The sequence below is a fragment of the Lissotriton vulgaris genome, chromosome 8 (assembly GCF_964263255.1).
Source record: "Lissotriton vulgaris chromosome 8, aLisVul1.2, whole genome shotgun sequence".
NCBI classification, from domain to species: domain Eukaryota; kingdom Metazoa; phylum Chordata; class Amphibia; order Caudata; family Salamandridae; genus Lissotriton; species Lissotriton vulgaris.
In genome coordinates, this window is record NC_141696.1 from 408,735,769 (window position 1) to 408,757,762 (window position 21,994).

At 45.4% G+C, this 21,994-nt stretch overlaps 1 protein-coding gene and 1 pseudogene across 4 annotated transcripts in view; both read right to left on the minus strand.

Moving 5' to 3' along the window:
* The window catches only part of UBE3A (ubiquitin protein ligase E3A), a 246,710-nt gene that overhangs the window by 13,793 nt on the left and 210,923 nt on the right, over nucleotides 1–21,994 (minus strand). The gene's annotated exons all lie outside the window — the stretch shown is intronic.
* Nucleotides 1,504–9,200, minus strand: LOC147697103 (uncharacterized; annotated as a pseudogene).

Here is a 21,994-nt window from a genome sequence, read left to right on the forward strand (position 1 = left end):
TACATGAAGGCGAAAAAGGTTACCTATAGAAGTAGAGATTGCCCACACAAGTTTTTCAAGGTGTGGGGGGTTGGTTGAAGCACTAGGACATACAGTTCCCTGTCGGTGTGGCAGACGATTCTGCCGGATCTTTTTGGCCATGTGTTGTTGTCCAACAATTCATGGTCTCTTATCCTACTGAAGCATAGTACTGTTGCCGTATCCCACCCCAATGTGGAAGGCTGCCTGTGCATACTTACCTCCCCATTATATATTAGTTTTGGGGACGTGATCATGCCCTTACTTTTGCTTCTTGTTATTTTTTATTTTTATAAATAGCTTTATTTTGCTTTTTAGTTTGCATATAACAGTCTGCCACATTATAAAAAACACGATTTCGTGTCAGCAGCACAGACTCAGACTATGCACACACATTCTCCATTTTCTTGCTAGCAACCAGCAACATCAAAATTATAAAAGCACAGAGGACTACATATGCCATAAGCCCTTGAAGGTTTTTAGAGATAACGGTGTGGCCCAACACACTGCGTGCCTCTGGAATGTCTTGTGTGGAGCTGCAACTCCAGTTCAAGGAGGTGCAGTGGCATACCTTCACAAATGGGGGGCACTCAGAACAGTCAGTCTGTCTACATTGTATTAGTTACTACTTCTACTAGAGCAGTATAAGATGTTGCAGCGCCAAAGTGCAGTTTATTTAAATTAGACTTCGGGCAGAGATTCTAAAGTTCAGGCTCCACATCGTCCGAATGTTGTCAGCGGAGTTAAGAGGCATATCTTCACCATCTGAATTACAGCTCAAGAGAAAGGTGTTGAGGGATAATCGGATCCTGCTCATTTAACTGTCAGAATAATAATTATTGAAACTCGCCTGAAATACATGGCAGTTGCTAACAGGTAAAAGGTACTTCAGGATGGTGAGTGCCAGGTGTTCCTCCCTTTGAATGAGAAATTTGTTGATGCTTCCCTTCAGAGGGTGGTCTCACCCATGCATGAGGCAGAGTTGGCAGACTGTACAACTAGCTGAGTAACACTACTTTAAGTCTACTTCGGGGGTAGGCAAGGGCCCCTGTCCAGCTTGATGAACATCCGAAAGGTCAGAAAGCTCATGGTAAAGCTGTGGAACAGAGTAACAAACCCTCGCCTCATTCGGACGACATTGAGTGACCGATGCCAGCTTTTATTCTTAAAAAGGCATGGAAAGCGCCACACAATCAATCGCCTGGAGAATACACTTTGAGAGGGTATTTCTCTCCATTTGTGAGTCTGAGTGTTAGATCTGACACATTTCCAAAAACTTGGGTGGAGTCCATTATTATCCCAATCTTTAAGAAGGGGAACCGCCAAGACCCCGGTTGTTATAGACCGATTTCCTTCCTTGATTCAATGGTGAAGGAGGCAGGACGAGTTGTCCAGGAACGTTTGCAAGACTGGGCGGAAGAAAACCAGGTACTCTCAGATTTACAGTACGGTTTCCGGGAAGGGCTCAGCACCATAGAACAGAGCTTAAAATTGACTATCATTCTAGGGAAATATACAAGAGCCAAAAAGGGAAGACTGTATTTAGTCTTCAGTTACTTTACGGCGGCTTTCGATTCGGTAATACATGTTAAGTTATGGAAGATCCTTGCAGGTTTAGTGGTCGACCCGAATAATATTGCTTTTCTGCAGCACCTATATGATGAAGTTTCTGCCAGTGTTCGCTATGGGGTAGATGGACAGTGCACAGAAGCTTTCCCCATAAGGAGGGGGTCAGGCAGGGCTGTGTCCTGGCCCCATTCCTTTTTAATTTGTACATTAACGGGATGGCTGATGCACTGCTAAAGAGTGGTCAAGATTATCGCTAAGAGGGTGGGCGGCCTATACTCGCTCTTCTCTATGCGGACGACGCAGTTTTAATGGCGCACTCAAAACGGCTTGCAAAGGGTCTTAGATAGTTCTAATGCCTTTATGCTTGATCTGGGTTTAAGAAATTAACACCTCAAAGCCCTTTGTCATGAGCTGTGGCCTAGGGGCTCGGAGGGAGATGGGCAGGGACACATGTCTGGATGGCAGGAAGCTAGCTTCAACTAGAACTTTTACGTATCTTGGTATCCTTTTCATCCCAATGATACTTGGACACACACCATAGCCATGAAAAAGGAAAATGCTACTTACCAGTATGCATCTGTTCTTGGCATGAGAGATGCAGTCTCACACTGTACATTAGAGCGCCACCTGGTGTTGGGCTCGGATGATTGCATGTTGTTGTCTTGGAAGTAGTCTTTGTAGTGACTCCTCCCTTGGACGATAGTGCGCATGGGCATCGACTCCATCCTTGGATTGTTTTTCGCCATGATGGGAAATGATGGAGTTAGTAGAAATAGAAAAAGGGATGTCCATGTGTGTGTATCTAATTAAGATAGAACTGGAACAGATACAGGCCCCGGGGAGGGGGGGGGGGGGGGGGCGGGGGGCGAGAGTGGGTATGTGAGACTCTGCAACTCTACATGCCAAGATGCCAAGAACTGATACATACTGGCAAGTAGCATTTTCCGTTCGAAGCTTACGAGCTGCAGATCTCACACTGTGAATCGATTGTACAGCAGTGTTTCCCCTAGCGGTGGTCACCTGTATCTGTTGCAGTAGTTTGAAAGAGAGTTTTAAGGACAGCTTGGCCTACTGCAGCTTGCTGCTTGGCTTGCACATCAACACAGTAGTGTTTAGTGAAGTTGTGTGTTGTAGACCATGTTGCTGCCTTGCAGATGTCTTCTAGGGGAATGTTCCCTGAGAAAGCCATGGAGGCTCCTAGTTTGCGTGTGGAGTGCGCTCTAGGAGGAACTGTTAATGTACAGTAGAGTTTAGTGAAGTTGTGTGTTGTAGACCATGTTGCTGCCTTGCAGATGTCTTCTAGGGGAATGTTCCCTGAGAAAGCCTAGTTTGCGTGTGGAGTGCGCTCTAGGAGGAACTGTTAATGTACGTTTTGCTTTGTGATAGCATATTTGTATTTTAGAATCTACCTTGCAATTCCAGCTTTAGAGATGGGGTTGCCTTTATGTGGTGGAGAGAAAGCTACAAACAGTTGCTTTGTTTTACGAAAGGATTTGGTCCTATCAATGTAATAGAGAAAAGCTCTTTTTACATCTAGTGTGTGTAGAGCTCTTTCTGCTACAGAGTCTGGGTTTTGAAAAAAACACTGGCAACTCTACTGATTGATTTAGATGAAAAGGAGTAATTACTTTAGGAAGGAATTTGGGATTAGTCCATAGAACCACCTTGTTACGGTGTAATTGTAAAAATGGTTCTTGTATAGTGAAAGCTTGAATCTCACTAACTCGCTTAAGAGAGGTAATAGCAATAAGGAAAGCTGTTTTTCATGTAAGGAATTACAGTTCACAATTTTGTAAAGGTTCAAAGGGGGGCCCCATGAGCCTGGTAAGAACAATGTTTAAATTCCACACTGGAGAGGGTGGTAACCTAGGAGGAATGATTCGTTTTAATCCTTCCATAAAAGCTTTGATTGCAGGTACACTAAATAACGACATATGTTTGTCTATTTTGTAGATAGGCTGCAATTGCTGCAAGATGCAAACATATAGATGAATATGCTAGATTACATCTTTGTAAATGGAGAAGGTAACAGATGATATTCTAGATCGAAGCATCTAGAGGATCAATTTGATTATTAGTGCAGTAAATGGCAAATCTCTTCCATTTTGCAGCATAGCAAGCTCTAGTAGTAGGTCTTATGGCTTCTTTAATGATATTCATACAGTCTGGTGGCAGGTTAAGGTAACCAAACTCTAAGACTTCAGGAGCCAGATCGCCAGATTCAGTGGACTTGGATCTGGATGTCTGATGTCTCCATGGTTCTACGTTAGCATGGATGGTGTCTTTGGTGTGGAACTAGAGAGAGTTCTAGCAGTGTGGTGAACCATGGTTGGCGTGCCCATGTGGGAGCTACCAGGATCAATTTGAGAGATTGTTGTCTCAGCTTGTGTACTACTAGAGGTATTAGTGGGATTGGCGGAAAAGCGTATGCAAATCTGCCTGACCAGATCATCCATATCGCATTGCCCTTGGACAGTGTGTGGGGAAACCTGGCGGCGAAGGTTGGGCATTTTGCATTTTCATGTGTGGCAAACAGATCTATGTCTGGATGACCCCACTTGTGAAAGAATGGTAGACGAACTTGCAGATGTAGTTACCATTTGTGAATCTGTTGTGTCTGTCGACTTAACAGATCTGCTATCTGATTGTGAACTCCTGGAAGGTGTTCTGCAAGCAGATATACCTTTTGTGGAATGGCCCATCTCCAAATGTTCTGTGCGAGCTGGGATAGTTGCAGGGAATGTGCCTCCTTGTTTTTGAAAATAGTACATGGCTGTTATGTTGTCCGTCCGGATCAAGACAGCTTTGTTCTGAACATGTACTTGGAAGGCTTTTAGTGTTAGGAATATTGCTAGCAGCTCTAGGTGATTGATGTGAAGCACCTTTTGTGGAGCGGTCCATTTTCCCCGAGTTGTATGGTGGAGCGGATGGGCTTCCCATCCTGTGAGGGATGCGTCTGTTGTCAGTACTATAGCATAACGGAACATCGCAGCACGATTAGTGGCAGATCTAATACTAAGCTGACTTCACTCTTTGCTAAGGCGGGTCATACCATAGAGGATTTGAGATGGACGGTCATAGAAAAAATACACTTGGGGCCTCAGGGGGTGGATGACAATAGAGCTTTGTTTCTGAGAGAACAGAAATGGGTTTTCCGCCTCAAGAGTCATATGTATGGCCTTAACGATGATATACCTTGGCACGCATTGAGTAGGTGACCTTACCAAGTTGTATATATCCTGGGAACATACATATACCAGACCACCACTAATGATGCAGTAACATCAGTTCTTGATATCGTGCACTGGTCTGGAGGGTGAATTTATACATGTTACTCTAGTCCACCACGGTGTTGGGCCATTGGAAAATTTTATGTACAAGATAAAAATGTATTACATTCATCGCCCACCTAACCCTGAGTCTTTTTGAGATTCTGACCGGGGCTCACGCATTGATGGATGCTTTCCTCCACAGCACCATATACAGTCCTTTTCAAGATTGGCTGGAATATTGAGTGGGAGGAAGTGCTTTGTCTTTGAATCAGTGTGGGCTCAGCTAAATCTAAATCTAATATGTAACACACTTGTTTTACATTTGGGCTATCTGACTAATTACACTGCTCCACTACACCCGGGAGATGGATAGGTATGGTTTGGCAACCCTCCGTGACTATCTTGTCACCCCTTATTCGTATTATTCAGGAATAAGATCGCTGGTGTTAATTTCACATTTGCAGGTGGCCTTTAATCATTATTGCTAATGCCGTTTTATTTCTTAGGCAACTGAGTTTTGTAGGCATATACGGGTCACATTCATAATGTATATTAGCATTAACATCGGAGGGCCACAATAAATAAACTACTTTTCCCATGTTCCCCTGTGCGTCGCTGTCACGCCGTGACGTGGACGCGCCTACGACGGCGTGTGGGACGATTGCTATTGGAAACAAGCTTAAAATGGAGGCACAGGCGTCTTGCAGTCACCTTCGCGGAGCCACAGGAACAGGCACGAGAGGTGCCGGAGACTTCAACGGAACAGTAAGTCGTATATAGGGGAGTAGAATGCTTGAACATTTGGCAGCAATAGGCTAGCTTTCAACACTATGCGGAGGCGATTGGCTGGAGGAAGGGTACCCTTTGTATAACCGGGGGCTAATACTCCATATTGTGTTCAATTTACTACTTATGAGGGGCATACAGGAGGAGGCATTGGGATAGTTTGGAATACCGCTGAGTACGCATTGATATACCATCCGTTATCTGCACCTTATGTATCTTCCCTGCCCCCTCTCTTTTTTGAACACAGGTTGTGTTCTTTGGAGCTCCTTCCGCCTGGCGCCATTTCGGGTATAATCTGACAAACTCGGTGAGTGATGGTGTTTGGTGATATGGGGCTACTATTGTGGACATGGATATGGACTAATGCTTAGTGCCGTATTGGCCCTTTCGAGTTGTAATACACATATACTATGGCAACAGCAGTACAATTTATGAAATTTATTTTTACTTTTTGAAGCCATAATGTGGTATAGGGGCATTTTTGATTCAATAAGATGCCAATTGGAGGGGGAAGGGGGGGGGGGGGGACTAAAAACGTCTAGTTTAATGTCACAATATCTATACGGAGGGTATGATATTTCGAAATATAAGTATATTAATAATGACAAGATATTTTAAATCATACTACTAGGACTGTTTTATATCTCTCCTCAGTATCTGCATTCCGTGTTGGCGGAATTTACCTCCACATGGTCCTGATCGATTTGATCGTTTTTACCTCTGTGGTGCCTGATTAAGGTAAGGGGCTAGATAAGACTGGGACTGATAGATGTCATGAAGACCAACGTGACTTGTTGAATGGTGGCACTATATGGTCGGAACATGTTGACTATTGCAGTTTAAGGAGGGGTGTTGTAGGATCCTGATCTCCTTATCAACACTTCGATCCTTCATTCATTTTTTAATCCTGACCTTGGAACCTATGAATAAAGGCTTGACAGGTATCCAGGAGCCAGTTTTAACAGCACTATTTTGACTGCACCTTGTTCTATCACTTTACCCAGTCTTGGGCTAACACTTTCTTTTGTGAACACTGTTTGTCACATTTGTGTTTGTCTCCGTTATTGTGTTTTGTGTTACTCCTCCCTATGCTCCGCCCTGTGCGTGGCTACGCCAGGGCGTTTTGTAAGCAGACCCGATGATGAAGCATGTCACACACATTTGTGTGCGAGTGAGGGCAGTTTTTCAAAACACATGATTGTGCCACTACTTGCTCATCTTTTACTTGAGGTAGTTTCCTCTCCACCCCTTTATGTGTGTATATGTGATACTAGGGGGTTCAGTGGTAGAGTAGTTTTTGACCCTCTCCGCTTTTCTGTGTAGGATGAGTACTATCTGTGGCACAGGTTCGAGGAACAGCCGCCCTCTGGACATGTTTTTGGTGTTCCACCACTGTTGAGAGTGATGTGTGTGGCTGTCCGCCAACACCAGGTCTGTAAAATGTCCTTGAGCCCGATTCCATTGATGTGCTAGACATTCCTGCAATGGGCGCATTTGCAGTCTTGCATATGGTACAATGACAATGCAAGATGCCATCATGCCTATTAGTTGTATGAACACTCTGGCTGGGACAGAGTGTTGGTTTTGAAACTTTGTGACTAAGGCTTGAATGCTCTGTATCCTGGCTGGACTGGGATAAGCTACAGCTGTATGGCTGTTTATGGTAGCCCCTAGGTATTGATGTACATGAGAGGGCTGGAGATGTGACTTGGTGTAGTTATTGTAAACTCCAAGTCGTGCAGTGTTTGATTTGTTTGAGATGTGTGTTGGACACACTGATTGAATGACTTGGCTTTTATGAGCCAATCGTCTAAGTATGGGAAGACGTGGATATGTGGTCTTCTGAGATGTGCTGCTACTACTGCTAGGCACTTTGTAAACACTTGTGGTGCAGTTGTGACCCCGAATGGAAGGACTTTGAACTGATAGTGTTGTCCTTCTAATACAAATCTGAGATACTTCCTGTGAGAAGGATGTATGGGAATGTGGAAGTAGGCGTCCTTGAGGTCTAGTGTGGTTAGGAAATCGCCTTGTTGCAACAATGGGAGCAATTGTAAAGTGATCATGTGAAAATGATCTGAGTGTATATACAGATTGAGAGGCCTTAGGTCTAGAATTGGTCTTAGTGTTCCATCCTTTTTGGGTATTAGGAAATAGAGCGAGTTAACCCCTGTTCTATGATGTTGCAACGGAACTAGCTCTATTGCATCTTTTTGCAGCAATGAGAGAACCTCTTGTTGGAGCAGCGTTAGATGTTCTGTGGACATTGGACGCTGTCTGGGTGGTATATGTGGAGGGGTAGCCGTAAGCTCTAGGCAGTAACCATACTGGATAATTTGTCTTACCCACTTGTCTGTTGTGATGGAATTCCAGACAGGTAGGAACTGTGTTCGTCTGCCCCCTACAGGAGTGGAATGCTGTTGGGGAAGCAGAAGGAAGTCACTGTTTTGTGTTGGGAGAGGATCGATTATTATTTCCTCGACCTCTTCCCTTGTTGTTGTTGCCTCTGTAGCCTCCTCTAAAGTATCCTCTATTGGAAGATGTTTGTGTATTTGTTTTAAAGGAAGCTGAATTTTCTACTCCAGCTTGTTTGGAGCCTCCTCTGTAGAAGGAGCGACGAAAGGAGCCTCATGCTTGGGTGGACTGCAGAGCGCCCATAGACTTTGCTGTGTCAGTGTCTTTCTTCACAAGTGCTGTGTCTACCTCTGGACCAAACAATTGTTGTTGGTTGAATGGTTGATTTCAGATAGTAGTTTGCACTTCTTGCTTAAATCCTGAAATGCGAAGCCACGCATGACGTCTAAGGAGGACACTGGTGTTTATTGCTCTGGATGCAGTGTCTGCTACATCAAGTGCGCATTTAATGGAGGTATTTGATATAAGCTTACCCTCTTGTATGAGGTAATTTGCTTGTGCCTTATATTGGTCAGGTAGATGTTGTAAGAGCTTCTCTAACTGATCATAGTGAGCCCTGTCGTATCTTGCGAGGAGGGTTTGTGTGTTAGCGATGCGCCATGTATTGATAGCTTGGGCAGCTATTCTTTTCCCTGAAGCGTCTATGATCTTTGATTCTTTATCAGGAGGTGGTGCTTCACCTGATGTTTGGGAATTTGCTCTTTTCCTAGCGTTTGAAACTACTAGGGAGTCTAAGGGTAGCTGTTCTTTAATGTAGGCAGGGTCCCCAGGAGCCGCTCTGTACTTTTCCTCTATCCTTGGGTTTATGATTCTAGCTCGTACAGGATCTTTAAACACTTCTGGTGCATACTTAATGACTCCTTTAATCATTGGCAGTATTTGCACAGATTTTTGGGAGTGTTCAAAAGTGTCTAATAAAAAATCTTCCTCTGCCTCATCTGAATGCATGTTGACATTGTGATAGATGGCAGCCCTATTAATTAAGTGTCCAAACCAAATATTGTCTTCTGGAGGAGAAGGTTTAGATGGATATGTATGTGGGTCAGGATTATCTGGTACATCCTGTGGGCTTGGATACTCCCAGTCTGGTGAACCTGTTGGGTAGGGAAAAGGTTCATCTGGGTCTGTCCCTCCAACCATGCTATACTCATCATCATCAACATCCTGAGGAGGTGTATGTGTTGGAGAATGAGGAGGAGAATTTTGAGGTGAAATGTTTAAAGGAAGAGGAGAAGAAGGAGATACAGGAGAAGAAGAGTGCATAGGCGATGTGGCAGAGTCCTTCTTGACAGGCACTGGAGGTGTAGGTGCTGTATCTGACTTCCTCTTCCTGTGTGGTGTAGTGGAAACATGTCCTGTTTCTGGATCAATGTAGATTATTTTTTGTAAAGGATCTGGTTAGAAAAGCTCCTCTTCTTGAGGCACAGCCTTCAGCGCCAATTTTTTCGGTTCCGAACCTGTTTGTTGCTTGTCTTTAGCCTTAGGAGCTGATGTTGAGTCCTTTGGCATAGATTTCGGCACTGAAGATATTGTCTTTGGCCCCGAAGCCTATTTCGTGGATTTGGAAGCATCAGAAGCAGGCTTTGTCTGTTTCGGCATCGAGGGTATCGGCTTCAATCAATCAATCAATCAATCAATCAGTGACACTTATAGAGCGCGCTACATACCCGTAGGGTCTCAAGGCGCTGGGGGGGGGCCGCTACTGCTCGAACAGCCAGGTCTTCAGCTTCTTCCTGAAGGAGAGGTTGTCTTGGGTCAGGCGCAGGTCGGTCGGGAGGGAGTTCCAGGTCTTGGCAGCCAGGTAGGAGAAGGACCTTCCTCCTGTAGTCGCTCTTCGGATGCGGGGGACGGCGGCGAGGGCGTGGTTGGCTGATCGGAGGTGGCGTTTGGGAGCGTAGAAGTTGATCCGGCTGTTGAGGTAGCTCGGGCCTTGGTCGTGTAGGGCTTTGTGTGCGTGGGTGAGGAGGCGGAAGGTGATTCTTTTGTTGACGGGGAGACAGTGAAGGTCTCTCAGATGTCCGGTGATGTGGCTGGTTCGTGGGATGTCGAGGATGAGTCTGGCTGAGTCAAAAGTGTGGAAGCTGTTTTCGAGGCATCGGAAACAGGCTTTGTTGTTTTTGGAGCCGCTTTGCCTCTCGGAGTCTACTGTTTTGGAGTGTCTTTCGGAACCGGGACTTTTTTTTGTTTTGGTGCTGAGGGAGCAGGTGGTATCAGCACATGCGGTTTGCTTGATATGGAGCTACCGGAAGGCTTCATTATTTTCTTCGGAGCCAGGCTCGATGGCGGGGCTTTTGAAGTGTTTTTTCGGTCTCAACTGGGCCCCGCAGGCGGAGTGTTGACCTTTGCTTGAGATTTTGGGATTTGGGCTGGGGTAGGGGCAGTGGTACTCACGCGTTGACCCGAAGGTATGGAGTCATTGGAGTCATCTGCCTCGGATACGATCTGGAGATCATCGGAATCTTCTTCTGGGACACATGGACCTTCATCGAAGGTATCCACCGGTTCCGGAGCTGATCTCTGCATATCGCGTCGATGGGCCCTCCGATATCGAATGGTCTTTTTCGATCGTAAGGATGCACAGGCTGTGCAGATGGATTTGTCGTTTTATGGCAATAAGCTCAGGTTACAAACCTCCTGATGGTCACTGTGTGGAAATTTTGCTCCACACTCGGGGCATCTTTTGAATGGCGTCCTTTCCATGAGGTGTAGGCCTCACGGTTTGGGTAGGCCCAACGGCCCGCGTCAACGACCGGAATCGAGCTGATGAAGTCGAGTCGATGTTTATCGGTATTGAAAGTTGTTTTGTGAAGTTTGAAGAAAATATTTACGCGTCAAAGTACTTGAAAAGTAGATTTCGAACCGGAGAAGAAAAGTTTAATCCGAACCCAGTGGCGGAAAAAAAACAATCGAAGGATGGAGTCGATGCCCATGCGCACTATCGTCCAAGGGAGGAGTCACCTATCTCGTGACTACAAAGACTTCTTCCAAGAAGACAACAACATGCAATCTTCCGAGCCCAACACCAGGTGGCGATCTAATGCACAGTGTGAGATCTGCAGCTCATATGCTTCGAACTGTTATATTTAGCAGATCAACTAGTGCCCTTGTTACCTTTGAGAAGAATTTGGGCAGGAAGCCGCCGCGGAACTCTTGCAAATCTATAAAGCTCAATGCATCACAGCCGCGATGTATGGAGCAGGGGTGTGGGGTTTCGCAAACACCCTTCCCCTACAATATGTGGAAAATACTTTCTTGCGGTACATCCTCTCAGTCCCCCACGGCACGGCCTCCTTTGTGTGCCATGAGGAATTAGGTCTTCCTTATATAGCAGGCCTCATTACATTGGAACCAATTCTTCTTTGGCACAGGATTTGGGCCAATGAACAGTCTCACCTACATCGAGAGACCCTACGTGATAACCTTAGTCTGGAGGGGGCTTTAAAGATCCCCTAGGTCAGGTTTGTCTGCTGTTTTATGAAGGACCTTGGACACCCAGACTATTTTACAAACCCCAGTTCTAGGTCTCGGATTTCTAGAATAGCATTGAAGAAAGAGGGCCCGGAACTGTTGGGCTCATTAAGAGAAGCAGGTGAAGTCTCTTAATCCACTGTTAAGCAACATCAGATATAATTCCATGCCCAAGCAGGTGAGCCTTATCTACAATTTGCACCTAATGGCTATGATATGCTGCTCCTGATAAGATTTAGATTGGGCACCATTCACAGATTAGCAACCATACCTAAAATGAATGAATGGTCAAGACCCCTTCCCTCATGTCCTGGATACCTATTCCGAGCAGTCTACTATCCATCTAACTCTTCTGTAAGCTGAATTCGGAGGTAAGAAAAAATTGGTTACTGCCACTTTTAAAACGGCAAGGTCTTAGGCAATGCCGCCCAGCCCTTATTTGCCTACAACTATTAGAGAATGACCATGTGGCCTGGAGGGTAGCAAAATTCTTGAAAAAGGTCCTTCAGCAAAGGAAAAGTATGACATTTGAGGTTTCGTAGGGTATTTTCTATTAACTTTTCTATTAACTTATACATTTTTTATGTTTTATGAACCTACAATTTTAGTGCTGTATTAATCTCTGACTATTATCATTAAATGTCATTGTTATTGTATACTTTTGTGCTTTTATGACGGGTATTAATATGGGTGAATAAAGCTTTTTTGATTGATTGATTGACATCCTTGGTGTGGTCTTCCTCCAAAATCTTTGCTTTCACTCCTCCTGTTTTCTGAAATTATTTCTGTTGTCACTAGGACTTTGTGCACTTCACCACTGCTAACCAGTGCTAAAGTGCCTGCGCTCTCTCCGTAAAACATGGAAAACTATTTTAAAATTATTTCTGTTGTCACTAGGACTTTGTGCACTTCACCACTGCTAACCAGTGCTAAAGTGCCTGCGCTCTCTCCGTAAAACATGGAAAACTGGCCCACACCCAACTGCACATTTTATTTACTAATAAGTCACTAGTATATGGTGCTACATGGTACCAAGGAAATGTAAATTAAATGCTACTGGTGGGCCTGCAGCGCTTATGGTCCCATCCACTAAATTAGCAATTTAAAACGTGTCTCAGGTCTGTCACTGCAGCCTGTAGTGCAGTTTTAAACTGGCATTTCAACGTGGCACAATAAGCCTTTTCCCATGCCTAAATCCTCCTTTTAATACATATAAGTCATTCAGAATGCAGGCTCTAAAGGGCCATTGGGAAGGGTTCATTATTTCTGCAAAGTAGGACATGGGGGATTACGTTTTAAATGTCCTGGTAGTTAAAAAAAAAAAACTAAATCTATTTTCACTTCTATAAGGTCTACGTCTCCTATTGGATAACATTGGGTTACCATCTTACATTTAACAAGTGCTAAAATTTGATTGGGAGCAGGTACAAATATCATGTTTAGACAAAAAAAATTGCAATTTAAAATTCTTTTTAATGGTAAAGTTAGATTTTAAGAAACATTTCTGGATATGACATTTTTAGAAATTTGGCAAACAAAAGGAGATGATGGACAGAGTGCTGAAACTTTTCAGACACTCATCCCTCAGTCACAGATCTGGGTTGAATCCATCATCGTTCTTTAGCTCACTTCGCCACCCCAGTTCAGACACAGCTATATGCAAATCAGTCATAACTCTGTGCCTCATGGGAACAGTCTAGCCCGAACTGCCAAGCCATGTCTTCTCTGGACCGGAAACAAGCATCCTGGACCGGTTTCAGGCTGACAGCCCTCATCAGCCAGGCTAGCCTGAATCCAGTGGCAAGGCGGAGGTGATTGGGGAGAGAATTCCAGGTTTTGGCCGCCAAGTAGGAGAAGGATCTTCCTCCCATGGTGGATTTGTGGATGCGCGGAACTGCGGCGAGGGCTTGATTGGAGGATCTTAGTTGGCGGGTCGGTGTGTAGAAGGACAGTCGTGTGTAGAGGCATTCGCGTCCTAGTTTGTAGAGGGCCTTGTGTGCGTGGGTGAGGGTGAGGAGACGGAACGTTATTCTCTTGTTGACGAGAAGCCAGTGGAGGTCTTTCAGGTGACCAGTAATGTGAGCTTGGCGCGGGATGTCCAATATGAGTCTGGCTGATGCGTTTTGGATGCGTTGGAGTTTTTTCTGTAATTTGGATGTGGTTCCGGCGTAGAGGGTGTTTCCATAGTCCAGTCGGCTGGTGACCAGTGCGTGGGTGACCGTCTTTCTTGTTTCGGTGGAGATCCAACAAAAGATTTTTTTGAGCATACGAAGTACGTTGAAGCAAGAGGATGAGACGGCGTTGACTTGTCTGGTCATCGAGAGGGAGGAGTCTAGGATGAAGCCTAGGTTAAGTGCGTGGTCTGTGGGTATGGGTGCCGTACCCAGGGCCGATGGCCACCATGAGTCGTCCCAGGCAGAGGGGGATGATCCTAGGATGAGGACTTCCGTTTTGTCTGAGTTAAGTTTTAGGCGGCTGTTTTTCATCCATTCGGCTACTTCTTTCATGCCTTCATGAAGATTGGTTTTGGCGGTGTTAGGGTCTTTGGTAGGGGAGAGGATCAGCTGGGTGTCGTCAGCGTAAGAGATGATGTTAAGGTTGTGTTGTCGCGCGATGGGTGCGAGGGGGCTCATGTAAACGTTGAAGAGGGTGGGACTGAGTGATGATCGTTGTGGTACTCCGCAGATGACTTCGGTGGCCTCTGATATGAATGGGGGGAGTCGGACTCTCTGGGTTCTTCCGGCGAGGAACGATATGATCCAGTCCAAGGCTTTTCCTTGTATGCCGATGTTGCTGAGGCGTTGTATGAGGGTGCTTTGGCAGACTGTGTCGAAGGCAGCGGAAAGGTCGAGTAGGATGAGGGCAACTGTTTCTCCGTTGTCCAGTAGTGTTCGGATGTTGTCTGTCGCTGCAATAAGGGCGGTTTCGGTGCTGTGTTTGGCTCGAAAGCCAGACTGTGAGGAGTCGAGGGAGTTGTTGGATTCAAGGAAGGCGGCGAGCTGTCTATTGACGGCTTTCTCAATGACTTTGGCAGGGAATGGGAGGAGGGAGATGGGGCGGAAATTCTTAAGTTCAGAGGGGTCGGCTGTGGGTTTCTTCAAGAGGGCGTTGAGTTCGGTGTGTTTCCAGCTTTCTGGAAAGGTAGCGGAGTTGAAGGAGCAGTTGATGACATCATGGAGATGGGGTGCGATGATGGAGTCTGCTTTGTTGAAGATGTGGTGGGGACAGGGGTCGGTTGGCGAGCCTGAATGGATGGAGTTCATTAGGCGGATGGTGTCCTCAGTGGTGATTGGGTTCCAGGCGTTAAGGATGTTAGAGGGCGGTTTAGGTTCGGAGGTGGGTGGAGTGGATTGTTCTTTGGAAATGTTCTCAAAGTTGTTATGTATGTCGGCGATTTTGTTGTAGAAGAAAGAGGATAATGAGTCGCAGAGTTCTTGGGAGGGAGTAATGTCGTTTGAGGCTGTGGTGGGGTTGGTAAATTCTTTGACGATGTTGAATAGCTCCTTGCTGTTTTGGGCGTTGTTGTCGAGTCGATCCTTAAATGCTGACTTCTTGGTGGATCGGATCAATTGGTGGGGTTTGCGGGTGGCTGTCTTGAAGGTGGTCAGGTTGTCAGTGGTTGGGTTTTTTCTCCATGTTTTCTCGAGAGTACGGCATAGTTTCTTGGATTTCTTAAGGTCCTCGTTGCACCAGGGGGCCTTTTTCGCTACCCTGTTTGGTTTGGTGGTTTTTCAAGGGTGCTAGTTCGTTAACGCTGTGAGTGATCCATTGTTTGAGTTTGGTGGCCGCTTGGTTTGGGTCCGATGAGGGGGAGGGAGGGTTTTGTTTGAGCGATGTGAGGAGTTGGTCGGTGGCGATTTTGTTCGTTTCTTCGTGGAATAGGTTGTGGGGGGTTGTGGGTCGAGGTAGTTTTGTAGCTGAAGTGAACACAGCTGTGGTCGGTCCAATGGAGAGCTGTGGTGTGATCGAAGGAGATGTGCTTGCTGGAGGTGAAGATTGGGTCGAACGTATTTCCGGCTATATGGGTGGGGGTGTCAACAAGTTGTTTGAGTCAGAGATTGGCCAGGTTGTCCAGAAGGGTGGTGGTGTTGCTGTCGTTTTTCTTTTCCAGGTGGAAGTGGAGGTCTCCCAGTAGAATGTAGTTCTCGGAGGCGAGGGCATGTGGGCTGGTGAAGTCAGTGATTTTGTCTAACATTAAAATGGCGAAAACAATCCCACATCAAATTTGGTCTTTTCTAATTTCTCCGTACTTTTTAAGTTGACTATTTTCTTTCTAAATTTAAGTCTTGACTTGCACCCTTTTTACTATAAAGGAGTTGGATCTAAGCAACATTGGCAGCTTTGGCAAGGCTGAGCTGCAGCGGCTATGCAAGGAGAGAGGGATGAACGTGGGAAGAAAGCCACAAGGTGGACGGCCAGACATCCCTCAGAGCATTTTGCGAAGTCAGGAGGGTGCAGGTCACACCAGAGGAGCAAGAGAAGATTGACACAGAGAATGGGGAGGAGGACTTTGAGGAGGAGGAGAATGGTGCGGCTACATGCCCTTAGCTGCACCAGCAGGAAAAGGGGGGGGGGGAGAGGGGGAGGGGGAACATGCCTACAGGAGGGAGAGGAATTTCGTACAATAAATTCTTCTAAGGAGCTCTTTGCTAGTTACTGCGCAAGTGTCTGCCTCAGTTGACCTCTCTTCGTCCAACTGCAAGGAGTTTGCAAAATACTTTCACGATAAGATAGCCAACATCTACTCCTCTTTGGCTGTTTCGGGAGAACCTGGGCAGAGATTAGTCAAGAGCTACTCCAGAGATTGAATACACGTCACAACTCTGAGGCAAGCTTACAGAAGTTTAAGCCTATAGACCCAACCATACCTCCATCCCTTCTAGATTCTGTTAAGTTACACCCCCCCCACGATGCTAATTCCCCAGGAACAGATAAACGCTAAAGCTCTACAGGGGAAAGATGGTGCTGCTGGTGTCTGGATGCATTCTGGAAACCATGGGGGCAGATCTAGTGCATATGTTAAATTTCCATTCAGAATTAGCAAGCTCAGATCTGGTACACTGAACCATCAATGCTTACATGTTAGCTATTTCAGTGGGTCACCTACCCTGCAATGGAATTCCAGCATGGGAGCACCCAATGGTTTGTAAACTGCTTAGGTGGTTGGGGTCAAATTATCAGCATCTTTGGAACCAAAATATACATAAATATGGGATGTAAATTAAGTACTTCGCATTTTTGAATTCTTGGCAGGACCACAAATTCCTGCCCAGGATGCACAGGTAAACTAGCAATACTCGTATGCCTGATATTTTGTAAAAGAGTCTCGGATGTTAGGGCATCAGATATCTCACATAAGACTTAATTCTTGATGAGGAATCCCAGGCTCACTTCACAGTTATTATTTCAAAAACAATCTCAAAAGAACCTCAAGACATATTACATTACAAGATTGTCACTGTATATGTGCATGCCTGTAGGGAGACCATTTTGGAATGGTTAGGCTTTGCCAATGCTTGTGAAGAAATTCAACAAGCACAGGCAAAGCAAAGGATATGAGCGAAATAGCGGCAGTGGGAGACACCAGATGGAGTCGAGCCACATTCTTCAAAGGGGGTCGGGCAAGGGGTGTAAGGCACAGACACCCCCAGTAGGTAGCAGAACAGTGGATAGGTTAATACAGGGGACTCGAGGAGTGCGGTGAACCATGGTTGTCGTGCCCATGTGGGAGCCACCAAGATGAGGGTGAGAGGTTTGTCGAAGTTTGCATACAAAAAAGGTAAGCAATGGGAGAGACGGAAAATCGTAAGCAAATATTCCTGACCAACTCATCCATAGTGCCTTGCCCTTTAACTGTGGAAAACTAGAGGCGAAGTTTGGGTATTTGGTGCTTTCTGCTGTGATGAAGAGGTCTTTTTGTGGTTGTCCCCAACGCTGGAAGTAATGGTGGCGGACTTGTGGTTGAAGTTCCCACTTGTGGAGTTGCTGGCGCTCCTGCTTAAGAGAGCTGCAAAGTCGTTATCCACTCCTGGTATGTATTCCAATAAAAGGTGAATGTTGTGCTGGATCCACCTCCAAGTGGTCTGGGCTAAATGATAAAGCTAAGCTGACTTGGTGCCCCCTTTATTCTGGAGATAATACATGGCTGTTATGTTGTCTGCTTTGATGAGGACTACCTTGCCATTGAGGTGAGGAAGGAAGGCTTTCAGTGCTAGGTGAACACCTAGTAACTCCAAGTGATTTATGTGGTGGGGTTGCTGACTGTGTGTCCAATTTCCCTGGATAGTTGGATGTTGTGAATGTGCTCCCCATCCCATAAGGGCAGAATACGTTGTTATGGTCCTTTGCAGAATTGGATCTAGGAAAGGCCGTATTTTTAACAGGTTGTTGGTCTCCCACCATTGTAGAGAGTGGGAAGTTTGATGGCCTATCAATTCTAGATCTTCCCATTGATCCTCCGCTTGAGACCATTGGTGCGCTAATCAATCCTGCAACGGACACATGTGTAATCTGGCATGAGGTACTATGGTTATACATGAAGCCATCACGCCGAGAAGATGCATGACTGTTCTCGCTGTTACCTATTGACCTGGTTGGAATTGGGGAATGAGTGCCTGAAATGAGTGTATCCTGGCAGTATTTGGATAAGTTGTTCCTAGTTGTGAGTTCAGAATTGCTCTTAGGTTGAATATGAAGGGTTTGGAAATGAGATTTTAAAGCGTTGATTGTAAAACCTAGTTTGTGCAGTAGGTTTATGGTGACTTCAATGTGTTGGTAACACTTTTGAGAAGTTGCGCTTTTGATGAGCCAGTCGTCCAGATATGGAAAGACATGTATGCTTTGTCTGTGAAGGTAAGCAGCCACTCCGCAAGAATTTTGTTGAAGACTCCGGCTGCAGTAGTGACCCTGAAGGGGGGCACTTTGACCCGGAAATGCTGACCATTTATTAGACACCGACGATGTGCTAGAGGATAGGAATATGAAAGTAGGCATCCTTGAGGTAGAATGTGGCCATGAAGTCACCTTGTTGTAATAACGGGATGACATCCTGAAGAGTGACCATGTGAAAATGTTCTGAATAAATGCACTTGTTTAGAGGTCTGAGATCCAAGATTGGTCCGAAGGACCAGTCCTTTTTGGGAATAAGGACATATAGTGAATAGACCCCTGTACCCTGTTGTTGAAGATGAACAGGTTCTATACTTCCTTTTTTGAGAATTGCTTGTACTTCTTCCCTTAGCAACTGCTGATGTTGTAGGCAAAGTGTGTGTTTGTGAGGTGGAATGTTGGGAGTTGTAGAAGTGAGCTCCAAACAATAACCATGTTGGATAATATCCAACACCCACTGGTCGGAGGTGATGCTTCGCAAGGCAGGAAAAAAGCTCTGTAGTCTACCCCCGACAGGTGTTGTGTGATCAGGGGCAGTCTTCGAACATGTGTATGTCTGAGGATTCAACCAACCCACACTTCTTGCAAATTACTTGAGACCCATTTAAAAATTTAGATAGCCTGAGAGGAGAGAAGTAGGCCCTGTGCACAGTGAACAAGTGGCTTCTCTTCAGCCAACAGGTTTTACTTTGCTAAAGAGAGTTTTAAATGACTGCTGCCATAGAAGTTCACACTGTGCACTTAGAATATATTCCCTCCATATTTCATTTGCAAGTTTGAATTCGCCATCCACAGCCTCTTCTATAGCCCAGTACCAGTGGGAAACCTCCTTCCTACCCGCTGGCCTCGCGACTAACTGTTGCTCGAGACTTTTGCCCCCACCTATGGGCTTTTCTGTCTTAGCTGGGATTGTACCCAACTCTGGAACTGGATGTACATACATTTTGAAAGACCCACGCCCACTCACTCTCTCTTAGTTCTTCCCATGAGATAAGTGTTTTCTCACTAACAAGATCTCCTCATACTTTTAGCCCTGCCTCTTTGAGTGGTGCAGCCAATCTGACCTGGAGGCATTCCGGCGAGCCCGGTGAATCCCAAAGTGGCGCTAAGCTTGAGAAACAGTTAAGGCCCACCAAGGATTTTAGTCATGCCCATATTCTGGCGAATGCCTGGAGTACCTTGAGTTTGACCTTCTTAAAGAATTTTTGATCCTCGAACTTAAACATAAAGCCCTCTTCCAGTAAACCAGCCCCTCTTAGCATGGCCAGAAAATGCCTCCTTCCCCAGTGCTAACAGGCATTTTTAATAGCATCCGGGAATGTGGGAGCTGAAACTCCAGGCATAATACTGTAGGTCAGGTAACGCGAGACCTTCTTTCTCTCTCCTATGCCTTAGTTTTACCAAGCTAATCTGGTAGTTTTATATACCCAAATACAGGAATTTATTTCCTGCTGGAATTTATCGATGGTAAGTTTGTCAAAATGTAGTTGGATTGTATTAAAGAGAAAGGTGATCTTGGGTAATATTGCCATTTAGGAGAGGTAGTCTTAGACTCTCCAAGATAAGTTGAGTGGCAAAAGGAGACATGGTGAGAAGGTGTCCGCAGGGCTCCCATCGCTTTGGCTGTGTCATCTTTTTTTTTTCTTTCCAGGAAGGCATCTACCGAAGGGCAGAATAGATGGTCCTCATCGAATGGGAAGGCCAGGAAATTTTGCTGTACCTCTGGTTTAAACCCTTAGCAAGAATTCAGGCATGTGTGCGTAGTAATACGCTGGAGTTTATTCCTCTTGCTGCCATATCAGCAGCATTGGGGGCACAACGTATAGTTGTCTTAGGTATTAACTTACCCGTAGAAGCTATTTGATAGGCCATTTTTTGTGCTCTTATGGGAGTTCTCGTCTCACTGGGCTCTATCATACTTAAAAAGAAGGTCAACAGAGTTTGTGATACGCAAGTGATTGGCCGTTGTGCTGCCACCCTCTTTCCAGCTGTGTCAATATTTTTACTTTCCCTATCTGGTGGAGGGGCTTCATAATATGTTTGGGAATTCGCTCTTTAACATGAAGTTGCCACTACTAATAGAAGCAGACTTTTAACTTCTATATGTATGGGATCATTAGGTGACCCCTTATACGTTTTATCTAATCTAGGGGTATGACCCTAGATTGTACCGGGTCTTTAAATACGTCAGAGGAATGGTATAGCATACCCCCGAACACAGGTTAATATTGCGTAGAATGTTGTGTAGAGGAAAGTGTTTCAAATAAGAAATTGCCCTCCAGGGGTTCTGTATTTAGGTGCACCTTATGAAAGGCGGCAGCCATACCAATAAATTAAATCACAAAAACAGGTGCAGAAGCACCAGGAAAAAAAGAGAAATATAGAAGATATGTTTCCTATCATTTAAGGAACACTAAGGAATCCAGAGTTTGGGCATCACAGGAGTTCTGCCACATGTCTGAGAAAAGTCGTCTTTAGTAGAACAGAAAACCTCACGCACTTAATAGTGTCATACTTCATCATCAGTATCCTCTCCGCATCCTGGTAGGCGACTACCACCAGGGCGAACTCAACCTCCCCGAAGAGTTTAAAGAAAGGAGGGAGTTCTTAGATGAAAACTACAGGACAAGGTTGGGATCCAGACTCACTAAAAATACCTCTGAGTCTTCAGTGGTCACCTTTATTAATGAGTACACCGATTATATCTAAAAAACAATCACAAGCGGGTATATTGAGGACAATGGCTAAAACCCATTTCTTTTGCCAACAGGTTTCTGCCCAATGATGGTAGCCTAAAAGATATGGGGCATTCCTCATTGCTTTGAAGATCTGTACGGATGGTTAATAAGACTCTAATAGTCACTAACTAGAAACCCTTTAAAGGTGTAAACTACCGCTTAACCCAGGTGAATCCTACCTGGAACTGGATCTAGTGTTCTACACACTCCCTAGACTTTAGGGGATAATGGCTTCCTGGTCACAGAGAGAGTGTTGCCCTTTGTAGTTGCAAATTCCTCAAAAGGTACACCTAAAGACATAAGCCCAGTTCCTGCACCTCCCCTCTCCTCTCCGCTCCGCTCCCTGCCTAAAAGCAATCTCCACCCGCAGAAGACCGCTCCCCTTGGCACCGCGAGCAGATGTATGTTATGTTACGGAATGGCAGGATGTAGAGAGGATATCTGTATGTCGGCTAGAACACTGGACCCTTACGCACTGTACTGTTGGCAATATTGCAAGCCACACCTCCCACCCATACAGGAACAGCAAATGTAGAAGCAGGGACAGCGACCATTGCACTTGTAACTCTGGGATATGTTTGTGAAGAAAAAGTAATAAGGACAATGCTGGAGACTGTAATAACCAGAACAGCAAGAAGTAGTATACGCTTTTGACAACTGTACGATTTATAGATCATTTAAGCATTTACCTTTGTAAACTGATGGGTTTGTTACTGCTGCTGATTAATGGCCGAAAAATAGTGTAAGGGGAGGATAGTGCGGGCTCACAACAAGCTATCTGCGCGGAGTGCTTCGGCGCAGCTCCTTTTCTGGGGCTGGATTAAGTGGTTTGGAACAAAA